This window comes from Vicia villosa, linkage group LG2 (genome assembly GCF_029867415.1).
Source record: "Vicia villosa cultivar HV-30 ecotype Madison, WI linkage group LG2, Vvil1.0, whole genome shotgun sequence".
Lineage (NCBI taxonomy): Eukaryota > Viridiplantae > Streptophyta > Magnoliopsida > Fabales > Fabaceae > Vicia > Vicia villosa.
The window spans coordinates 131,565,366-131,573,762 of record NC_081181.1 but is presented as its reverse complement, the minus strand read 5'-3'; the positions used below and the strand labels follow the sequence as shown (position 1 = coordinate 131,573,762).

The 8,397-nt window shown below is 33.0% G+C and overlaps 1 pseudogene; it reads right to left on the bottom strand.

Moving 5' to 3' along the window:
• Window positions 1-257: 257 nt before the first annotated feature.
• Window positions 258-4,237, bottom strand: LOC131650030 (protein FAR1-RELATED SEQUENCE 5-like; annotated as a pseudogene).
• Window positions 4,238-8,397: the final 4,160 nt, after the last annotated feature.

Below are 8,397 nucleotides of genomic sequence, written 5' to 3'. Positions count from 1 at the left end.
GAGATTGGATATAAAATGCACAAGTGGTGCTCTTTTTAACAAAAAAAAATCTGAACCCTTCATTTATTTGGAATAGATCTAATGATATATTCTTGATGGTACGCTGGCGAGGGACTTAATTGCTCTCTCATTTTAGACACCACCTACATATTTAATCCTTAATTTCTATTTAGAATTTCTCGTTCTATTTTTCTAGTTTCTCACTTCATCACCACCGTCGTTCCATTATTACTCTTTAAATTGATTGGTGTTGTTAATTAGTCTCCCAACTTCATCTTTTCTGCTTCGTCGCCGCCGTAATTTCTTAATGTTGGTGTCGTCTTGCCGTCGTCGTCACCGTAGTATTTTAATGTTGGTGTCGTCTTGTCGTCGCCGTAGTTTTCTAATATTGGTGTTCTTTTCTCGTCGTTTAACAAGGTATTGTTTGAACTGGGTGCCTTAATTTACATTTTTGTTTATGTGGAAAAAAATCCATTTTTGCATATGATATTTGAATAGATTGATGATACCTATTTAGTTCATGCTTAATTCTTTTGGGTAATTGAGATAGTGACGTTGATTTTAGTTTTCGTAATTCCTATAGAAACAGAGGTTGTAAAATTGATTTTAGTTTTCTACCATTACACATTGTCAAGAACATTGCACTGCTCTATTATGTGTTATGCAGGTGATTCACCAAAAAAAGTTCTTATATAAATTGTCATTGATCCACTAAATCTTAATTTTTAGTTTGAGTTTTTTTGTATAAATTGTCATTGATCCACTAAACCTTAGTTGTTAGTTTGAGTTTTTTGTATAAATTGTCATAAACATTGCGTATTGTTATGTTTTGTAGGTAATTTACCAAACTTTATATGTTTGAGATGGAAATTGAACTAGAAGCAAGAAAGGAACACAAAATAGAAAGGAGGTCAGAGAATGAAGAAAGATGAAGAAAAAAGCTAAAGAGATAGTTGATATTCATTGTTATCTGAAGTCTGAAAGTTGTTTTTTTGTATTAGGAATAGCTAAAGTAGGGTAGTGAATTGTTAAATCTGAGTTTCCTAGTGGTAGTGAATTGTATTTGTATTAAATTACAATGTAAATATCTTTTGAATTTTAATGAAATGGTAATGAGACTCAATTGTTCATTAAGTTTATTATTGATCTTATTGTATAATTATGTAATTTCATTGATATGAAATTAGAGATATAAAACAAAAAATAACAGCAACATTACAAAAGTATGAAACTAAAATAAGATGGACCGATAATTATCATTCTTTTACAACTAATTACCAAATACTAGAAACATATTAATGATGAGTACATGTAACCAAAAGTATGAAATTATAATAACAGAGACCAGTATTTACCATTCCTCTACAACCCATTATCTGATTTTATCTACAAGACAGTATTGCTACTAACATAATTCTGCTACTTACCGATGAATAAAATGTTGTCATAAAATACTGTCATAAAATTCTGCTACTAACATAATTATGCTACTTACTGATGAACAACTATCTACAATATTGTCATAAAATTCTGCACAAAATGAACACTATGCTTTCCCATAAAATTCTTCAAAAAAATATATTCACCATAGTTATATATAAATAGTTAAAGGAAATTGTGCATCTCTAACATGGCAACTTGATTTCCACCTCCACTTTGGCTTCCATCTAAAATCACATGATTTGAAGATAGAGAAATTGAATTATAGTCTTATGGTTGCTGCCAATGATTAGGAAGGTTAAGTATACTTTTGTAAATGATATTTAAAAGTTATATTTACATATGCGTGAAATAGTTGATTACCGTCAACAATTGAGTAAAAGTTTGATTTGAATGAAGGGCATGTTCACTGTCATTTGTTGCTGCTGCTGGTTTTTCCTGCATAATTGAAGTAACATGTATCATAAATATCAAGTATAAGTAACAAGTATTATAATTAAGATATAGGAATAATTTATGCATAAATTACCAAATTCTTTTGAGTTTTTTTTTTCTTTTTCCTTGATACATTTGCCTTTCTCTTTTTAGTCAATTTTTTATTCCAAGAATTGAGTTGTTTTTTACTCTTATATGGAAATTATTTCTTTTTTATTCCTTTTGCTTCCTCAAAACCAATAGGATTCACATTGGTGTCAAATTCATCATTTTCAATTGATATGTTTATGTGATACATTCCAATTGATTCTCCTTCCATAGACTTTTTAGCTAACATGTCATTAATTATCTTATTGGACTGTTCATAAACTATGGATAAGAAAGTGTAAGTTTCATGAGATTCAGATGCTCTGTTTGTTAGTTTAACCATTAGAGGACATAGTTCATTGTATTGCATCATGAAGTGAGCTTTTATGACCAAATCAATATGGTGTCCTTTCTAATCTTGATTATTTCCCGACCTTGCTTCTCTTGTCCATCTCTTGAGTATATAATGTGTAGGAATAAGCTTAATATTCATCGCATCCAAAACCTTCAAAGCATGACTACATAAAATACCATGTGTCTCAAACTTACGACAATCACAAAAAACCTTTTGATCCTCTAAATTCCCTAATACTTTTCGCTCCTGGTTGTCATCATAATTTGTAACAATATAAAACTCATTTGCCAAATTCTTTATACAAGTGTCTAGATAATCTTCATATTCCTCTTGAAATTCCTCAAATAATTTTGGAGTGTAAATGTTTCCCGCTTGAACAAGCATTTGAGACTTCTTCAATTTCAACCTAGGCAATTTATGTCTTGACTCATAATCGGCTTCTGATTCATTGTTTCGTTTTTCATTTACAACTCTTTCAAAATAAGTGAAAAATTGAACCAAATATAAACCTGACTTCAAATGATTTTTCAAATCCGCGTTGAAGCTCTAACTTAATTGGGTAGATCTCATACCTGAAATGAAAGTTTTTCGAACATATGCCCATGCCCATTTTTCCTTCACTCGAAAAATTGAATGTAACCAAGAATCATCATAAACGTTATGCTCAAGAAGTAAAGCATTCCACACATTTTGAAATTCCTCTTCTTCTTCTTCATGTAGATCAATGCATGATTCAAAATCTAAAGAAAAATGTGAACTTTTTTTGAGAAAAGTTTCAAATAACCATTGAAAAGAAGGAATTGTTTCATCATAGAGCAATGTTTCCCCAAAAACAATCGTTTGCCTAAAATTATTTATTGTCTCGTAAGTTGTATCAAAAGTAAAGACATCACCAAAATATCCATAATCATTTATCATCCTTGCATCAGCCTAAAATATATTTATTATTTGCTCTTCAACATCCATTTGAAATTCATAAAAGAATGAAGGATTTTCAGTTTGTCCTTTGAAATACATCAATAATGCACCAACTTCACCATATCTTAATGAACGATTTATTTTAGTTTGAAGGTAATTCTTATGATTTGTCTTGTATAACCAACAATGTCTATTCTCCAACTTGTTTTGACACATGCTCGTGAAAATGTTTTGGTTTTAGTCCTGATGTATACTAACATAATTTTTTATCCTTGTATCTCAAATATGCGCCAATGAGAACGAATCATATGAACATATCCCGGTGGTTGAAGAGGGTGATTATGTTCAAATACAAAGTCAACAACCTTGTATTTTCCAACTTTTTGATCAAGTGAAATAACCATACATGCTTTACATCCAGTTGTAGTTTCTGCTCTAGACACTTTTGTCAAGTGGTCTCATTTGTCAATGCCCCGTTTTCCCTCTTTAAAGCACGAGAATCTTCTTGAAATCAGAATTCCATCTATTTTATTTTATTAATATATTCTCGACGAATACCAAATCCATTTCTCCTACTGTACTCATTATAAAATTCATTGGCAACTGCCTCCGATTCAAACTCCATTTCCAAGTGTGGAGCATGATCAACTAAATTCTCTTCACTATTTGGTAAAATACTTTCATGGATATTGTTGGCCCATTCAGCCACACCTTTAAGAGTTGAATTTGATAATTCATTTGGGGATTCTGGTGAAAAAAAATAGATTCAATGTGTTAAATATATAATTTTAAATATATTTTTGTAGATTAATTAACAAAGGAACATTTTCCAAAAAAATTATTTTAAAGAATGATTTTCAGTTATCTTGAGCTTTAATAAAAATCTCTAATGTTCTTACCTGTGAAATGAGAATGAGGCAGGACGCTAGAAATTTTCTCCATTTGCATCAAACTCAAACTTCTACACAACAACAACGAGACCGCGACGACGATATAGTACATAAATAATATAGATGCTATTAGTAAGATTTGAGTGAAATTGTAATGAAGAGTGACAGATGATTATGAAGATTATGGTGTGATGTGGTTTCTGGATGGTGTGATTTTTATTAATATGCTTGAAGAAGATGCCATTATAATGGGTTTGGTGTTCTCCAACGTTTCTGAAAATGTTTTGCTCCAAAATTGTTTTCGCTCCAATGTGAAGTCCTTTCTTCTCTAATACTGATGTAGAATTTATTTATTAAACATAAAATAGTAAATAAGTCTTAGCCATTGATTTTATTATAAGCAACGTGTCATTAAATTAGACAAGGAAATGTTGATCTCAATTTCCTTAGGAAATGGAGATGATTTGCACTCAAGACATACATAACAAAAGAGATGGACTAGAAACTTTGACTCGCTCCGCTAAAAATATGACTGTCCTTAAACCCTAAAGCCAAAAAATGAAGAAAAAAAGTTATGTATATTTTGTCAATGTATGTGCTCATTAAAATTCTCAAATTCTCAAAAATGAGGGCTTTGCAAGACAAATAAGTTGAAGGTGCAACACAAAAATCTTAATTTAAATTGGCAAAAATTACGGATGAAATAGACATGTTCAACAAGTCGAACTCATTTTGCTATCTCTATTTATTGGTATTAACTTTAAAAAATAAAATAAGGTAGATATAAAAATATCAAAAACTCTATTCATATTTTTTATTCACTTTCCTATAACTGATTTTCAAGTAATTTTTATGTTTTGATGCAACTTGTTAACCAACAATAAATTGATGAGTTATATGAAATTTGAACTGTGTAAGTGAAACTTTTTGATTGAAATGAAAAAAATTATGTTAAATATAAATTAATTAGCAGTAGTGCTAAACGCTTCACTAAAGTATCATATTAACAAAGATGTCGACAAACTTGAAACTTAGCATAGCGCGTAGAATTCAAATTTAATAAGAGTGATTGTAGTTTTGAACTCTATCTCTAATATCAAACCTGCATATATATTTTCTTTACACATATTCTCAAAAATCACATACTATTATGACCATGCACGTCTATCATAGTTTAGTCATAGTTTAGTGAATACTTTACAAACTCATGCCTAATGTATTTTGGAATTTCTCTCTAGTTAATCCTTTTGTTAAATGGTCATCTAAGTTTTTATCAGTACGTACATAATCCAATCTAACAACTCCCTTAGAGAGAGACTCTATAATGGTGTTGTGCTTATGACAAATTTTTTGTCTTTTACTGTTGTAGTAAAAGTTCTTAATTTTTCCAGTAGATGTGCTACTTCCCTAGTGGATCGAGAAAACATGCATTGATTTTCTGACAAAGGAATCCCTACTATCAAGCATTTAAACCATCTCGTTTCTTCAATAGCGGTTGCTAGAAATATCATTTCTGATTCCATACTGGAATTAGAAAAAATCATATGTTTCTTAAACTTCCAAGAGATTGCTCCTCTGTTGAAAGTATTTTTGGGTAAATATTTTCTATATATCGTATTCACAGGGATTGGTTTAATATCCCTGCCGTTCTATAGTCTGATTACTTTGAGTCGGTAAAAGTAGGTGGTTTTGTTTTACTATTCTAAATTTTCCTGTAAATGGATTACCCGATGGAGAGGTTAGCTCAACTGTATATTGAGAAGATAGTAAGTTTACATGGTATCCCTTCGAGTATCGTGTCAGATAGAGATCCAAGGTTTACATCTTGATTCAGGGAAGGTTTGCAGAAGGCTTTGGGTACTAAATTGAGGTTGAGTTCTGCTTATCATCCGCAGACTGATGGTCAGACTGAAAGGACAATTCAAACATTGGAAGATCTATTGCGTGCCTGTGTATTGGAAAAATGTGGTGCATGGGATAATTATTTGCCATTGATTGAACTTACCTACAATAACAGTTTTCATTCAAGCATTGGTATGGCTCCATTTGAAGCTTTGTATGGTAGGAGATGTAGAACACCTTTGTGCTGGTATGAATCTGGTGAGAGTACGGTGATTGGACTAGAAATTGTACAAGAGACTACGGAGAAGATTAAATTGATTCAGGAGAAGATGCAGGCTTCTCAAAGTCGCCAGAAGAGCTACCATGATAAAAGACGAAGGACACTTGAATTTCAAGAAGGAGATCATGTGTTCTTGAGGGTGACTCCTACGACTGGTGTTGGTAGAGCACTAAAATCAAGGAAGTTGACTCCGCATTTCATTGGTCCGTATCAGATTACAGAGAGGGTTGGAGAGGTGGCTTACCGTATTGCGGTGCCACCAACGCTTGCGAATTTGCACGATGTATTCCACGTATCACAGTTGAGGAAATACATTGCCGATCCATATCATGTGATCCAAGTAGATGATGTACAGGTAAAGGATAATCTGACAGTTGAAGCTTTGCCTATGAGGATTGAAGATCGGAAACTGAAACAATTGCGTGGCAAGGAGATAGCGTTGGTCAGAGTAGCTTGGGGAGGACCAGCAGGTGGAAATGTTACCTGGGAACTGGAAAGTCAGATGAAGGATTCCTACCCGGAACTCTTTGCCTAAGGTATGTTTTCGAGGACGAAAACCTTTCTAGTGGGGGAGAGTTGTAACACCCCATAAAATTCTTTATTTAATTTAATTGATTTTTGGATTAAATATTAGAATTATTTGAGTTATTTGAGAAAAGTGGAATAATGAGGCTAATGGGCCAGGGTTGCTTTTAGTAGAAGGGGGGTGTCAGTTGTGAAGCCCATTGCTAATAATAAACTTATTTTCATAAAATAGAAAAAGAGATGGATTTGTGAAAATAGAACCAAAGGAGAAGTGAAGTCTGAACGTGAAAGAGCAAAGAAGCAAGGAAGTGCGACGCGAGGAAGAACGAAGAATCAACCTTCAGGTAAGGGGGGACTCTTTCGTTTAACTTCTATTATGGGATTATAGATAGTAGGATAGATTGATCATGTTGTTTGTATCAATTGGGTTATGTTTAGGTTTTAGGATGTTAGGTTGGGGTTGGGATAATTTGATGAAAGTTACACGATTTGGTGAATTCTAGATGTTAGATACTGATATGATGTTAATAGATGCTTATTGTACGCTAGATGTGTGTTATAATATGTGTTGTTTTACTGTACGTGAAATCTGGTAAAAATGGAATCGGTTTGGTAATGATTCGGTGAAATAAGGACAAAATTGTAGGCTGTTTTCTGCGATTCGGATTCCTGGAAATCGCCAGTTCGCGCCGCATCCAGGGGTTTGCGTCGCGAACTGCTTGGCAGAAGGCGCAGGGAAAATTTATGTACTCAGTACACGCCGTGAACCTTGTTTGCGCCGCGAAGGCGTACTTTCTATTCGTTACGCGCTGCGGACTGTGTGTGGCGCCGCGTGCTTTAGTGATAGTTGTTTTCTTGGAAAAAGTTTAAAGATGTGTAACTTTCAAACCATATGACCATTTTTAGTGCCGCTTCGAGCACGACGAAGCTAATTAAATGATTTATACGATAAAATGGTGTTTTGAGTCGTGACTCGATTTATTTTAAAATACTCGATTTTATTTGGTTGTGATGGTTTATGCGTACAGGTACATTGGTAAATGTTTTATCTGTTATGATGTAGTGGTTGTAACTGGTGATTGATATACATATTTTGTTGATGTAAAATATATGTTTGTTATGGTTGAGAAATGGCATAACTATGTGTGGCTATTACTTGTTGCGTTGGTTGAGGATTATGATATTCAGTTGATTGGTGTTGATGATTAGCATGATGTATGTGATGCATGCATTTCATAATCATGTTGTGGGCTGTATCCCTTATGGTGGTGGGACAGCGGTAGCTAATTCCCATTATGCGGAATTAGTGAGAGGAGTAGCCGAATCCTTATGGTGGTGGATCGGTGAGATGGGTTATCCCATGTTTGGTACCACATGCATATAGTTGCATTTGCATTAGGCTACTTGTATTATTATAACATGAATGGAAGGTTGTCCAATATTATAATAGGTGATGATTGTGTAATTGTTGTGATTTAATTATGTTGTGGCGAATCTGATCATAACTGTAATTGGGTGAATAATATGTGATTGGTATTTTATTATTTATAGCCTAAAACATTGGTTAAATGTGAATGAGACTCACCCTTACTGTTGTTATTTTTCAGATTGAGGACTAGCTTTTA